The sequence below is a fragment of the Astyanax mexicanus genome, chromosome 23 (assembly GCF_023375975.1).
Source record: "Astyanax mexicanus isolate ESR-SI-001 chromosome 23, AstMex3_surface, whole genome shotgun sequence".
NCBI classification, from domain to species: Eukaryota; Metazoa; Chordata; class Actinopteri; order Characiformes; family Acestrorhamphidae; genus Astyanax; species Astyanax mexicanus.
In genome coordinates, this window is record NC_064430.1 from 20,529,491 (window position 1) to 20,546,603 (window position 17,113).

Below are 17,113 nucleotides of genomic sequence, written 5' to 3' on the forward strand. Positions count from 1 at the left end.
GGGAGAGGTAGTAGCTTACCGGCTGGAAGGGTTTTAGGCGTTTTACATTGCGCACAGACAGAGCAGGAGGTAACGAAAGAGTGAACATCAGCACGCATAGAATCCCACCAGTAACGGGCAGAGAGTAATTGTAACGTGCGTGTGACACCAGGATGACCAGAGGTTAAAGCGGAATGAGCCCAGGTGATGAGCCTGTCTCGAAACTGAACGGGTACGAACGTTTTACCCTGAGGACAGTCCTCAGAATTGGGCTGATTAGCGTTACTTTGGCGAATCTGATCGTCTAACTCCCATTGAATGGTTGCGATCTGAACAGAGGGAGGAAGAATGCGTTCAGCCTCCTGGGGCTGGGATGCGCTGTCCACAGTGCTGTAAACCCTGGACAGCGCATCAGCTTTAGTATTACGGCTTCCCGGACGGAACGAGATCGAGAAGTTAAATCTAGAGAAAAAAAGAGACCAACGTGCTTGTCTCGGATTAAGTCGTTTAGCCGTGCGGAGGTATTCCAAATTCTTGTGATCAGTATACACAGTGAACGGATGAACGGACCCCTCCAGCCAGTGACGCCATTCTTCTAGAGCTAATTTCACAGCAAGAAGTTCCCTATCCCCTATCCCATAGTTACGCTCCGCAGGGGAAAGCTTGCGTGAGAAGAAGGCTACAGGAAACAATTTGGGTGGCGACCCACTACGCTGAGAGAGAACCGCGCCAACACCCGATTCGGAAGCGTCCACTTCCACTACGAAGGGAAACTCGGGATTAGGGTGCCTAAGTACAGGGGCTGAAGTGAACGCAGCTTTCAGCTCACTGAAAGCGCGATCTGCTTCGGTTGACCACTTCAGGATTTTAGCAGCCCCCTTAGTGAGAGCAGTCAGGGGCGCAGCAATGGAGCTAAAGTTACGGATGAACCGCCTATAAAAATTAGCGAAGCCAAGGAATCGCTGGAGTTCTTTAATGGTCTGGGGCACTGGCCAATTAGTAACGGCAGTTACTTTCTCATCGTCCATAAGGACACCGGAGGAACTGATAACGTAGCCGAGAAATGTGACCCTTTGAGTGTGGAACTCACATTTCTCGGCTTTGGCAAACAGACTATGTTCTCTCAGGCGTTGGAGAACTTGGCGGACATGCTGAATGTGTGTGGGGAGATCTGGTGAATAGATAAGGATATCGTCTATAAAAAGGACAACAGAGTGATTAATGAGATCGCGAAATATGTCATTCATAAACGACTGGAATATAGCTGGGGCGTTAGCGAGACCGTAGCTCATGACCAGGTATTCATAGTGGCCGTTGGTGGTGGAAAACGCCGTTTTCCATTCGTCACCTTCCCTGATGCGAACGAGATTATAAGCGCTACGGAGATCGAGTTTGGTGAAGTACACGGCATTACGTAACTGTTCGAGAGCTGCTGGGATTAACGGGAGCGGGTAAGCGAACTTTTTAGTAATGTCGTTTAAGCCTCTGTAATCTATGCAGGGTCTCAAACCCCCATCCTTCTTCTTCACGAAGAAGAAACCTGAACCAACTGGGGATTTGGATGGGCGAATGAAACCCTGCGCAAGAGCTTCACTAACATACTCTTCCATAGCCTTCTCCTCATCACGAGACAATGGGTACACACGAGCTTTGGGCAGTACAGAACCCTCTATTAAATCAATAGAGCAATCATAGGGGCGATGCGGAGGTAACTCAGTAGCTTTAGCTTTACTAAACACATCAGAAAAATCATAGTACTCGGAGGGAATATCAGGGGTATCTACAGAATTAGGGCTTTCGACAGAAGTAGATTGCAAAGAGAGTGAAAGTAAAGATAAACAGTTCTCACGACAGAAAGGAGACCAGGCAGTGATGTCTCCCAGGCTCCATGAAATGACGGGGTCGTGTGTCTTTAACCATGGCGCTCCCAAAACCAGTGGATGTTCTGTGCGTGGGAGCACATAGAGAGAGAGCTGTTCCACATGTAGAGCGCTGGCTTGAAGGGTGAGAGGAAGAGTCTGCAGGGTCACAGGTTTGGAGCGTACAGTCTCTCCATCGATGGCATGGATGGAGATCGACTTGGGGAGAACTTTCGTGGGTATGGCGTGCTCCTCCACCAAATCCAGGCTGATAAAGTTCCCCTCCGACCCAGAATCTACAAGCGCTGAGACACAAAAAACATCCGTTGGAGTGGTAATAATAACAGGCAACACGAAACATTTTTCTTTAAGTTTAGAAACAGGGGTACATACCACGTTAGCGCGTGGAGTACTCTCCACGCGCTGTCCCAGAGCAGACGCTTGAGCAGAATTGGGCCGGAGTTCACAGTTAGCCCTTAGATGATCTGGACCACCACAATAGAGGCACAGGTGAAGGCGTATGCGACGCTGCCTCTCAGCGACGGATAGTCTGGATCGTGTGATGTCCATGGGCTCAGGGCTGGGTGCAGGCGCAAATTCCGGAACTGGATTCCCGGACTGGAGTAGTGCAGGGCGAACCGCAGGAGTGTGGCTAACAGCTTTGGGCTTACGGGAAAGGAGCTGATCCAGACGGATAGACAGAGCGATCAGCTGATCCAGGGTGAGTGAGTCGTCCTTGCATGCAAGTTCTCTTTGAATCTCAGGGTTAAGTCCGTGTCGAAACATGGAGATGAGAGCAGGGTCGTTCCAACCGCTGCTAGCAGCTAACGTACGGAACTCCAGAGCAAAGGCTGCCACAGATAGTTTACCTTGCTTCAAGGTAATCAGAAGCTCTCCACTAGATTGCCCATAGCGTGTATGATCAAAAACGCTGCGAAAAATAGACAAAAAAGTGTCGTAGCTGGATTCAGAAATGTTCTCCCAAATAGCTGTAGCCCAGTCCAAAGCCTTGCCAGACAGTCGAGAAATTATAAACCCGATTTTAGCTTTATCAGAAGCAGGAGGTGAGTTGCTAAAAAACACGGAGCACTGGAGCAGAAACCCATTACATTTCTCAGTGTTTCCGTCATAGACTTCGGGTTTACACACAGCGAAAAAGGGAGTAGTGGTTTTGTTAGGGCTGGCTACAGGACTAACCACTGGGCTAGGGTTCTGGGTGGACAAACCCCGGAGGTGACTCATAATCTCGGCTAGCTGCTGCTGTTGGTTAACCTGGTGGCGTGCTAGCTCGTCAACAGCTTGGGTCACACCAGCGAGCGTTTGCTGGTGCTGACCTAAAAGCCGACCCTGGTTAGCCAAACCAGACTTAATAGACTCTGTATCCGCAGTCTCTGTCATTACGGCCGAGTATCTTGTCAGGGCCAGACAGGAAGGAGACTGGTGCAGATACAATAAAATAACTTTTATTAAAGTTATAGAGTAAACAGGGGTAGTCAACAGAAACAGGGTCAATACCAAAAATGCACAGTGTAGAGAAACCATACCATAAACGGAGGACAGTCCAGAGTTCATACACGGAAAGGCAGTATCACAGGTTAGGCAAAAATCCAAAGTACAATAAACAGTCCAGGTCATACACGGTAATCCAACACAAGGGAGCAGGCAAAAATCAAAGTCGGTAGAAAACAAAAACAGGATCATACACGGAAAATAGCAAGGGCAAGAGAAACGCTTTGTATTGTAGGATTTACCAAACAGATACTCGGCGAGGTGTGAGTGTGAGCATGGTCCTTAAATACTCTGAGTAATCAGTACTCGGGGCTTCCTGGTGGCGTCATGTGACGTGACATGTGATCGGGAGTGTGTGTTGTGTCATGGAGTGGTGCGTTCTGGGTATTGTAGTTGTTACTGTGAGAATCGCAGATAGAGCTGGATGTGGGAGACACAGACGTGCTTTCAGCACCAGACATGACAAAGAGTGGGGTTCAACTAGGGTTCAACTACAATTTGTAGATTTTGTGGTTTATATATTCAGTCCTAACAGGAAAATTAATTAAGTTAGATAAGGTAGTGAATTTGTTATATTTTATAGTGCAATTAAATATTGTGTGTTTATCAGATTAAAAATCACATTAAGGAGATCAGTATTATGTTTAGTTTTTTATAATGATTATATTTAACATGTTATATTGTCACTGTCCCTTACAATGTGTGTGTGGGTGGGGGGTGGGGGGGCAGTGTTCGGGGTATGGGCTTACAAAATTTAATTATTCTAATAATATAATTTAATAAAATTTTAGCTTAATCACCTTTTCTTATTTATTGAATATTTGAAATGTCTAAATTATTTTTTTTAAATCTTGGAAACTTTAGTCAAATATGATATAAAGGAAAAATATTTAATTAAAAATAATTATTTAACTTAACCATGCAGCACTGCAGACAAGGCAAGACAACACAGAGTGGGGTTCAACTAGGGTTCAACTACAATTAGTAAATTTTGTAATTTATATAGTCAGTCCTAACAAGAAACTTTAGAGTTAGATGAGGTAAAAGTTAGTTAAAGCAGCACTAGGTAGGACTTCCTTGATTTGTAATCTTTTTAAAGAAGTAAGATTACAGCTTGAAACTCACTGCAGCGCTGCATTGAGGTGTAATAAGAGGAATAGCGGTGCTCTCATGTCTGTGCCGGAGCTCCTCTGAGCTCAAACCAGACTCTGTAAATTTTCCGAGGCGGCCGCAGCCAACGGTCACGAGAACTGCGACCTGCTTTCCGACCTTTAGTTCTAACAGTTCTACAAGGACTACTGGTTTATTCTTTACAAACTAACATACAGACTCTCTGGCAGAAGCTGGAAAGAGACCAAATATGTCTGTGAAAGCCAGAAAACGAGAAAGAAAAACTAATCCACCTGAAACATTTTTTACACTCTACCACTGTAGGGGGAGCCCAGGAGCACAAAATCTCAATCCTACCTAGTGGAGCTTTAAGGTAATTGATTTGCTATATTTAAGGAGATCAGTATCATGTTTAGTTTTTATAGTGATGATATTTAAAACGTTATATTGACGTGTGTGTGTGGGGGGGAGCAGTTTTCGGGGTACAGACTCTTTAAATAAATGATAGTAAGAGTAAAGGCAGGCTGTAAATAGATGAAGTGTTGTGTGGAGTGTGATTTGTGTAGGTGGGTTGTGTTTATTTTGCAGCAGTGCACTAATCCTAGCGACGCCTTTGATTCAGACGTTTTGTCTGACATTTACATGCGTGAGGAATGAACACAGCGTCTTGAATACTGGGATTGGCCTTCCCTGCTCTGACATTTTTACCCAGCCTGCTTGTTTTCTTTACTGCTAATTATACAGAAACATTACAGACAGTCTATTCTCACAGCAATGTGTCAACCTGTAAACTCTACACTGTAAAAAGTAGCATCACTAAGTTATTATTAAGCTATATATATATATATATATATATATATATATATATATATATATATATATATATATATATATATATATATATATTCAAATGAGTCAGACCAGCTCTGGATGTTAATCTTCACAGATTTCTCTGCTGAAAATAGTTTGTTTGGGTGAGTAAAGTGCTTCCATTTACTTACAATAAGCTTAGCTTTTCAGATTTCCAATAAGGCTGGAACATTAGCATTAGCGGCTAACCACCCAACAGCGCTACACTAAGGAACCCTAAGTGTTCCAGGAAGGCAGGGTGATAGTAGTTAGAAGCAGGCTAGAGGCTGATAAGACTTACCTCTGAATGGCTAGCACGCTTAACGGGTAATGCTAATGCTGCTCCAGCAGTGCTAGCAGGGGTTAAAAGCAGACTACAGGCCGATAATACTCACTTCTGAAAGGCGAAACGGCTAGCACGGGGGAGGGGGAGGCCTGTCACAATAGTTACATTATCAACTTCTCATACAATAAATGAAAACACCTTCTATAATTTACATTACTAAGTCTATTAATGTGAATCTGTATGTCAACTAACGCAATATAGACATGATCTGCACGTCTATAAGACGTCTAATGTTTAGTGGGCTCATGCCATCCTGGGATGTAATTCTTGTTGTAGCCTCGTGAAATGTTGTGCTTTGCTGACCTTTACAGTAGGCAGAGTATGCCTCGTCCATATCAGCTACTTCTGGGTCCAGCAGTCCAGCAGATCTTTCTGTTTCTGCTATGAATAACTGCCAGTTTGCCGTCCTGAAATTTGATGTCCTGACTGGTTGGCCAGCTACCAGTTAGACGAGCAATGGTATATTGTTTATAGATGGCTGGTGGTGTGAACGAAGAAACCTGTCCAAGACACATTGCTCCGATTTCAGGTTGTTACTGCAGTGTACGGCGAAGGCCAGGTCTGGGTTGGTATAAGAGTTCCAGCAAGCAGAAAGAAGCACACACAAAAAAAACAAAAAGAAACACAAAAAAACTAAAAAGTAAAAAAAGGATTTTATTTCAGTTGTTATGTAAGATCTGAAACATCCAAAATGTTTTATAATGCTGCCCTGCTCTGGTCTACAGTCTGCACTTTCACACAGTTCCTCAACTATAATTCATTCAAACTGCCAGTCAGACTTCATTCTTCCAAAACTACAAGGCTTGTTTTGTTATCTGCAGCAGAACTGTGGCTCCTAAGGGTTAATTCTGCGAGTGGAGCTTTCATATACTTGGAGAAGCTGGTTCTCTATCTCTACTGTACTGCGTCTCCTTTCCAGAACATTCCTGCGAGGCACCGTCAGCGGAAAGTTAAATTGAACGCGTTATCTCAGAACTCACTTTCAGAGCCTCGTACTGTACATCTTACGCCTATCCACAGGTACAGCACTGCGAGGAATCCGCTTCGTAACAGCTCACTGCATTTATTACAGAAACACTTCAGTGAAGGTCCCTCAGCTGAGACGTGTTCACTGACTGAAGCTTAGTTCCTATAGTAGCACAAATGTTTGTGGACACCCCTAAAAAATGAATGTATTCAGTAGGCTGCATGATATTAGAAACTATTTACATTGCAAATGTTCTTTTTTCGACTATATATATTGCGATATTAAACAATGCATGGCCTATGACGTCACCAGACTCACCCCCACTCGTGCTCGTCTCGCGTCCGGACTGATCAAGAGCTGAGTCGGCGCCCAGCTCTCAAAACCCGAGGAAACCAGCAAAACAACAGTAATCGGCCCTTTAATCAGGCACTTTTAAAAGGTAAATAGGTGCGTTTTTCTGGGATTAAAAGCGTGAATTCAGCTAAGACTGGAAATATCTACGCCGCAAAACTGTGCTGCACTGAGATGCACAGCTTTCGACACGTGTGTTTACAAGCCTGTGCCCAGCCATGTGGATGGAGGCCATGCGGTTACCTCGTGTTTACTCCTACCCCCAACCCTCACCTCTCACCCCCCCCCTCACTACCCCCCTCATGCTTCTCAGGCAGCAGCAAACTGTCACTTACACAGACACAGAGACAGCGCTGTGTATCTACTTCTTGTGTCAAGAATTAAATGAAATTTAATTGTAAAAGTATCTGCTGCTGCTCCTGTGTACTGGAACCTGTTCGCTTCGCCAGGTTTGGAAGAACGCTTGGCGCTGGTGGGGTGGCCGTGGTCAGTCTCAGACAAGGCTTTAGGGTACCCCTCAGTTCAAAATCAGGTGACCAATGGAGATTTAAGAGCAATGAATGTAAAGAACAATTAAGTAACCAAGTATATTTAAAATATATATTTATATTTACACTTTTCCCTTTTGATTCTTAAAATTTTATATTTATTTTCGTAAAACTTTAGCACAAAATTCACTCCTTAACAATCCAAGAAACCAGTTCCAAATACAGCTTACAAATATAATACTTTAATTCACTAAAAAGATTTGAAAGCTGCATTCCGCAAAACAGAAGCACTCTGAGTAGCATAGAAAGAGTTAACTTATTCTTACAGCCTTCAACACTGCCGCCCAATACATATATTATTACAACTGACCACATAGGGAACGGTAGTCTGGGGGAATGACCACACGCTGACGGTGAGTAAAGCAGCAGAAAGACACACCCAGTATGCAAATAGATGCCTCAGTTGCCAATGAGAAAACTGGATTGTCTTAATCTACGTAAATTGTATTAACTTTAGTTATTTGAGTCTAAATAACACTAAAATGAATACAAACAATGCACTCGAAAAGTAAATCAAGTCATCTGTACTTACTCCATTTAAGATGACATTACTTAAACCGCAGTCATTAAATCTGGACCCTAAATCGTGTATCCAATCTTGGACTTGGGATCCTGGTATTTTAAGTAGGTGTGACACTAAATGGCCAGTTAAATTACAATCTACCAAACCCATAATCTGTAACTGGAAACAGGTTCTAAACACAGTTTACAAATGCAACAAAGAGCCACTATGTGCAGTAGAGAAAGGGTTAATTTGCTCTGAAGCCCTGAGTCTATGAACCTGTAACAAAATAGCCTCTATACTATAGGTGTGCAGATAGGGAAAGGTAGCCTTGGGAATGACTACACATTGATGGTGAGGGCAATAGTAGAAAGTCACGCCCAGTATGCAAATAGATGTCTCAGTTGCCAATGAGAAAAATGGATTGTCTTAATCTATATAAATTGTAAAAACTTTAATCACTTGAGCTTAAATAACAAAAAACAAAGTCTGAGTGCAAACAATGTACTTGTTAAGCAAATTAGGTCAACTGTACTTACTCCATTTAAGATGACTTTACTTAAACAGCAGTCTTTAAACACGGACTTTAAAAGATGTATCTAATCCTGAACTTTAAATCTTCTATTTCTAGGTACATATGACAGTTCAGTGGCCAATAATTCATTAACTATTTCCTCTATTTTAAGCAAAAACATAATAAAAATAGAATAAGTACAGTTTAAAATACTTGAACCCACCTAGCAATAAGAATTACAAACAGTATTCAGCAAAACATATGCCTCTCTAAACAGTAAAGAGACATATAACTAGCTACTACAACCGTCCACACTGAGAGCATTTGTTTAACCACAACATCTAGTATTTTGCCACAGAACACATTAGTAAAGGCAGCCTGGCAGAATGATTACACACTAATGGTACGTATAACAGGAGAAAGACACACCCAGTATGCAGATAGATGGTTCCAAAAGCCAATTAGAAGGCTTACTTTATTATCAAGCTTGCACTATTCAAATACACTGTAAACCCATTTGTTGTTTGAACTCAAAGGAATTAAGCTTGTTTTGCATAAAATTGGATATTTCTAAACATTACTCAACTATTTTGAGTTAGTTGAACTTTTGTGGGCACATAAACATTCAAACTGAGATCTTTGAGATCTTGAACCAACTTATAATAATTGAGTTTAGTCTGTTGCCATTGGCAGCTTCTTTTCCATTGGCTTCTGTCACAATCTATTTGCATACTGGGTGTGTCCAACAGTTTCTGACACTTACCATCAGTGTGTAGTGATTCCCCCTGGGCTACCTTACAAATAAATCAACTTCCCATTTAGTTGTAATGAATTGATGTTTTAATTTATGCTAACTCAAGTTTTCCTTAACTTTTTTTTTTTTTTTTAGGTGAGCAGTTTCCGTAACTTTTGTAAGTAAATACAACTCAAATGTTTGAGCAAACTGACTGCATTAAAATAGTTGAGTAAACTCAACTTATCAGGTCTTAAAGTATAACAAAAATTAAAAAAGTTAAATTAACTTCCCCTTTAGTTGTAATAATGCTAATTTATGTTTTCATTCCCCATTACTTAACTTTTTAAAGTAAATTCAACTTATCCAGGCTTACAGTACATTCTACCTAAAACATTTGAGTTTTTCATTTAGACTTAAAAAAGCATTATTATTTTCTGAACTCTGAAATACTCTGAATCAAAGAATAGTTTTTAAGTTGTTTCAACTTCCAACCAATCAAATTCAAGTTCATCCAACTGTGATGGCTTTACTTTAAAACTAAGCGCAAAGTTGTGCACTAATTAACAGGTTGCCACGCTTCACAACCTCAGCACAGTACGACCCGTCACTAGTTGGTTTTCTAGCATCAGTGCTGTAGAGGCTTCTTTGCTATTAAGTGTGATGACTTCATGTTGGCTGTAAAACACAGTGCCAATTAATGCAGAGTCATGCCCTGCCTGCAGTGTCTGAAAACGAAGCTGTTGATTAAAAAGCGCTTCCTGACATTGTTAAGGAAGTTAACTTAAAGGTGTCCTTCTGCTAAAATCCATGTTTTCTTGTTCTTTGTGAAATATTACTATACACTGTAAATGTGACGCCCACTTAAGTGTGCTCACATAAGTGTTTATATGTCAAAATTATATATAACTTTGTATAATTAGTTGTGTAAATATGTGTGTAAATATTTTTCTTTTATTTCAAAGATTTGAGGTTGGGTGTAATTGTTCTAGTAAAATGTATGGCTATTGTACTTTTATTGTGGTCAGAAAAAACAATGTATATAGCTCTATTGATCAAGCCTGCTCTAACGCTTTGGAACCTGAAGGTGGCAGTAGAAGGCGGCAGCTTCATATTACACTGGTCTCTAGACCGTTCTCTCAGAACTGCAGAGTCAAGTTCAGAGCTGTCTCTTCATTTCTCCCCTGTTTTACAGGTTTGTGGTACTAAAATGAAGTTAATAACCCAATGAAAGTACACAATACAAGTTGTAATTAGGAATTCTGTTAATTATTTGTTCTAGAAATAGTGTTTTGTGTGAAATATGGGACTGTTTTGAGTGAGTTTGAGTTTGACCTTGGGAAGCTAGCTAGAGGTAGCTATGCTGGTTTAGTGGGTGAGCTAGCTACACTTTTAAATGTAGTTCTCTCAGTAAAGTGGTAGTTTTGTTTAAAAGTTGACCTGTTTACAGTAATTTAATGTCTTGTAATATTGTACTGTTGTAATTGTTTTATGTATACAGCCTGCAGTATTTTAGTTTTGCCCAAGTGTGTATATCTAAACATTTAGTTTTCAGAGCTACATTCCCCAAGTGCATTTTCCACATTAATTTATTGCTACAAGTACTCTTTGTAATGTAGATATTATTATATATATATTATTTACTACATATGTAGATATATATTTGTTTAAGGGGTAATGAAGGATTTGGCCTCCTACGGTGAAATTGGACATGTGAAAATATGTAATGTGAATTTGTTTAATTTTATTTAGTATTTTTGCGAATGTGTAAATTAGGTTTTATATAGAATACATTGTATATGCAATGACAGAAAGTACAGACACAGATATTTGGTGCAAATGAATATTGTTTAATAAATCAGAACTGCAGAGGACTGAGTGAAGTTCAGAGCTGTCTCTTCATTTCTCCTCTGTTTTACAGGAACATATCTGTCTACAGGTACTGTTTTACGATACCTGTTACATAAAAAAGATATTCATCTACTCAACTTAACTCAGCCAGGTCATCGTTTTGCTTTGACTCAGTTAAGTTGTGAATATATGGAGTCAAATTGGGGTCTTTAATGCTGACGAGAAAATACAACTGTCTGAACATGGCTGTTCATATTTATAAAACTCTGTAATCCATCATAGCATGTTTATTATGCATCATCAACTGTGATTATAATGCATTAATAGCTGTGTTTATAACATGATATAATGTCAATACCAAGAAACTCAGTCCCAGCTTGTAGACTTGTATCATGAGTAATCCTCAGTAATCTTATAAATATATTTTTAACCACTCGTGAATTACACTTGTCTTGAATATAATATTAGTTATAGTCAATTATAATGTATTATAACAGGTCTTTGTGCGCTCTAAGTAAAGTGACAGACTTTCATTGTGGGACTAGATTTTTAACGATAGATATGTATACTATTTGAACATGTATATCATAAGATTTGACCCTAACCCCACTCTTAAGTTGTGGGAGACACATAATTCTCACCTATAGCGAGAGGTACTGCCAATAGAATAAGGACTCTCTGGAGCAGTCCAAAACGAACCTACTGACAGCCATAGCTACAGTCAGGCTTGGGCTTAAGGGGTCGAACCTCCGAGCATTGAGCTGTGGTGCAGTGGAACTGGGTTCTCTGAAATGAGAGTTCTCCGTCCAATACTTCAGGGATGAGTTGTGGATTTGTGGATGACGAGGTGCATCAACGAGGTGCATCCTTACCTCACTATCCCTGCTTTTGTAGAAAGCAACCTTCTGCTCTTGACAGTAGAGACAGTTACTCCAACAAAATCTGGAATAACTGTGTTTTAATCGTTTTGTTTTCAAAGCCACACCCACCTCAGCTGGAACAGAGCTAAAATGGGACGTAAATGGGAACGTAGTGCTAGACGATTCAGTGACCTGGATGATGGAAAGCCTTCACGGCCATATTGCCAGCTAATTAGGACGGGAAGCGGTGCCAGGGTAAACGGATCCCTGCTGCGGTGCCACAATGCAGGAGAAGCGAGACAGGCATGTAGAAAAGCTCTGGCCCTACGCCAGGCATGCTGGGAGGACTAGCTGACCCAACACTGTTCTGGCATCTGTCCTGGAGATCTACGGTGTTGCGCTACCGCCACCCGAAGGCCCCAGAGTGGCTGATCCGGGGACGGCCCTAAACGCTCGAGCATATGGGCCGGACTGCGAAGGCCATGCACGACTTCATTTGACTGGTTCCCACTTAGGTAACACTGACCCTCCTCGCTGATGTGCGAAGCAATAACCGGACTGTATTTGGCAACCCAGCAGGAGGTAGAAACGTGGAATACCTCGCTCTCGCCGGCTCGCTCCCCTCTCCCGTTCTCGGCCTCTTCCCTGAGGCCATGCATTTTCATGAGGATTTGAGGCTTTATTGCCGCGTCCGTACACCAGCGCTTGATTGATTCCGGGCTTGTTAGCATTCATGTATTCGCGTTTTTCAGTAATCTCGCTTTAATGGACTGCTTGTGAGAGCCATAATAAACCATTTAGCAGGATTACGGCCGACGTGGCCAGTGGCTCCCTGACTTAAAAAGAGCTTAGAGAGGAGAGCAAGGGAGAGCCTCCCTTCCATTCATTCTCAAGCACTTAGCTGCCCTGAGAGCAGCTTTCACAAAGAAGAATAATTGGCTTTTTAAAAGTTCATTTTCTGGACTTAATAATCAAAACAGTTGTGTTAATGAGGCTGGGCTTTGTCAGCGCGTGGCTTCACCAAGGTGGAACCAACCGCAAGGATGCATGGGAACATTGCAAGAGTAGCATAGATGGTTAACCAGTATTTTGCTAGTTCAAAACATGTCAGGGCCAGATATATTTTCCAAGCCATTAGGTGGTGGGCCACAAAAAAAAAAATCTGTTTTGGAAAATGAAATGTAGTGGGATGGAGTGCTACAGACTAGTAGCTCTCCAGCCCAGAGGATTGTTGAACCCAACTGCAGAACAGCTGATCTCAAAGCAGGTAGACCCAAGACAAAAATAAAAAAATAAATAAACAAACACACCTATCACCTATTCCCGCCCCTGGTTTAGAGGCAGGGCAGGAGTGAGAGCTGATTGGCTGAGCTGCAGCAGCAGTGTGCATATTATTATGTGTCTGGGGGGGGGGGTAGATAGCGAAGATGGCTGTGTCCCAAAAATTGTGCCTGTTTAAAACTACACGCCCTGTAGTTCTCTTGTCCTATAGCTCTGCATGTTGTTGATGTCACTAGAGAGTACACTTTGAGAGACAGTGCAAGGTGTAGGGAGGGATTTAGGAAAGGTCTATAAAAGCTAATATATTAAGTGCATTGAGTGAGCAGTCAATGAACTGAACATGGCAGGAAAATGGCAGCTTTGCTACAAATTACGTTACATTATGTTCGGGGCCTTGGGAGGCCAGGCCAGGCAACACCCCAGATTATAATGGCTGTTAATCCAGGTGGACACGTTGCTGAAATTCCACCTTAAAAGAAGATATGTACACTGACTCTACAGTTTGTCCATTTTACAGAGGGAATTGGAGTACTACTTCAGTGTACACAGGTGTAGGAGTGAGTGTCTTAAGCATTGTCAACTCGATATATGTATTCAATGACTTGGATTTTTTGTCTGCTGATTAATTAAATATCCAGTATCAGTTTATGGGTATATTTGATGTTATTTTTGGGAAAATAGGTTGTGACGTTAAAGGTCTCCTTCCGCTAAAATCCACTTTTTCTTGTTTCTTGTTCTTTGTGATATGCTATAGGTCTCTTTGAGTTGTATATGATGCTGCACATGAAAACCTTCATCAGCCTGCAATGTCTGCAGTAGCTAGTAAAAGAAAATCCTCATAAATACGAGTTGATCAGAGAGACCTTTGGTGTCTACGTCAACCAGTGAGTTCATGGCCTTACCCACCTCGGCTCAGGACCACCCACAGACGCTGTCTTGTTAGCTAAGGAGAAGCTAACAGCTCTGTTTACTCTTTACAGCTGTATTTACAGCATCTAGTAGCTTCTTGTGTGTCTATCTTGTGGAAGTAACTGTAGGTTTAAATCGGATCTCCGGTTGATTACGCGTTTTACAAAGACCTTAAATAAACACTAGGGAAGCACAGATTGAGATGGTAGCACAACTCGACAGAACACTGGTCAAAGTGGGTGCCGTTTGCGTCGGATTTTATGATATAGAGCGATATAGACTCTGGGGTTTCAATGTGGTGAAGCTGCCCAAGCACCGAATCACCAAGTCACCATTGCAGTGCTGCACTGCAGTGCTGTTAGCCAATCAGAGGCCATATATTTGCATGTATAAATATTCATAAGCTTTCTTCAGAGACCACTGACCAAGTCAGTGAGCTAAAGCAGGGCTATATAGAAACGCCTGAGCATATAAGTGACCACAACTAGACATTTTAAAATGAATTTAAAAACGATAGAATGAGACCTTTAAGACATTTTTAGCATGTCAGAAATCCCTCCTTATGTCCGACTGCACATTCACCGCTCGTTTGAGCAGTTAATTGGACATTCAATTGCCTTCTCTCTCACACTGCACGACAAACGATGCACGATAAAGCTACACTTCTTTGTGATTTTGTCATTATTATGACTTTATTATGATTATTTTTCACTTGGTGACCTACAGGGTTTGGACAATAAAACTAAAACACCTGGTTTTAGACCACAATAATTTATTGTGGTGACGGACAGTTCTGGTGGAAACAGGAGAGTTGAGGTGCACATTGAATTCTGCCATGATTTGAGCAGCCGTGGTTTTATGTTTTTTGGATACAATCCGGGTTAGCACCCGAACATCCCTTTCAGACAGCTTCCTCTTACAGCGTGCACAGTTAATCCTGTTGGATGTGGTTGGTCCTGCTGACATTACCCTGGATACCGTGGCTCTTGATACCCCACAAAGACAGGTGCTCCAGCAAGACGTGCACCAACAATTTGTCCTCTTTTGTGCTCTTACCCTGCTAATTGAACCTTCACACTCTGCTCTTACTGGTGCAATAATGTGCAATTAATGAAGATTGGCCACCAGTCTGCTCCAATTTAGCTTTGAAACCTACACTAACCACACTAAAATGACAGGTGTTTCAGTTTCATTGTCCAACCCCTGTATGTGCGTAATCCATGTGGGTGAAATGCCAGCACTGGAGCTATAGAGCAAAACTCCTCCATATTCTTTCAGGTCTTTGAGGATCATCTCTGTGTCATGAGTCACAATTTCCCATGTTCCCCACATTAAAGCTGCCACCTCTATTTTAGGTGAGAAAGAACTCTTCCTTCTGTCTGGAACTTTATACTCGACTCTAATATTACTGCGGTAATTTGAAACTCAGTTTTTGAAGTGGATGGCACTCGCAGAAGCTCTGAGCTTTTATGTGAACTTTGCTTTGCTTTATTTTTTGAAGGCTGTCGAAGTCACAGAAAAGACTAGTGCTTCCTGTCTCTTCTTCTTCCTCTCCCTCTCTCTCTTTCTCTTTTCTTTCTCTCTCTGAAGGAATGGCTGCCACTTTTCAGGTGTGAGCTGATGGGAGCAGTTCAGAGAAGCATCTGCTGAAAGCTGTTAGCTGGAGCGAGCAGGGCGGGACTGACACCGCTTGAAGCTACGGCCCGTCATTTTCCTGCTAGAGTTGATGGGATGGCTCGTATCTTTTACTGTATGTGTCGCTGCATACTTGGAGAAACTGAAATGCATCTTTTCTGACATCAGCCCGGCTTTCTGATAGTGATATCGCCTGAGCATATATCTGCAGTTGTGTGTGTTTATAAGAATACATAGAATATTCAGCACTATGGAGCCTCAATTGGCTATGTAATATTTTAATTATATACAGTAAGACTTCTGTATATTCTATACCTCTTTGCAATTGGAGGATCTTGTGTTTTCAGGCCACCAATCATCACTGCCAACTTGCTCACCAGAGCTCCTTAATAACTCCTTAATATACAGCCAGTAATGTCTAAACCACCCGTGACAAAAGTGAGTACACCCCTAAGAGACTCCACCCCTAAATGTCAAAATTTCAGTATCAGACCACTGCAAAGACCCACTTACCAAGACCCGGCCATCCCTCTAAACTTTCAGCTCAAACAAGGAGAAGACGCAGATGCAGCCAAGAGGCCCATGATCACTCTGGATGAACTGCAGAGATCTACAGCTAAGGTGGGAGACTCTGTCCATAGGACAGCAAACAGTCGTGTGTTTGAACGGCCAAGTCAAAGTACAGACCTGAATCTAATGGAGAATCTGTGGAAAGAGCTGAAAACTGCTGTTTACAAACTGATGCTCTCCATCCAAATTCACTGAGCTCCAGCTGTTTTATAAGGAAGAATGGGCAAAAAGTTCAGTCACTCGATGTGCAGACCTGATAGAGACAAACCCCAAGCGACTGGCAGCTGTAATCACAGCAAGAGGTGGCGCTACAAAGTATTAACGCAAGGGGGCTGAATAATATTGCAAGCCCCACTTTTTTTTTTTTACAGTTTTTTATTTCTAAAAAAAGTTTAACATATCCAATATTTTTCCTTTCACTTTATGATTGTGTCCCACTTGTTGTTCACAGGTTCATATCTTTATGTTTGAAGCCTGAAACGTGGCAAAAGGTTGAAAAGTTCAAGAGGGCCAAATAGGTTTGGCAAGGCACTGTACATAAAGCTCAGTCAGGTTGCCAGGTTGAGGACACCCTTTGTGTTTTTCTTTTCCTAGCACTTCATGCAGTGTGGGGCAGTTATTAAAATTTAGAGTCAACAATTGTTTTTATTATTAAATATATCCGCTATCCGATGCAGACCCAGTGCATAACCACCAATCTGCACACCACCTCCCCTCACCCCTCCCCATCCGATGCTAAT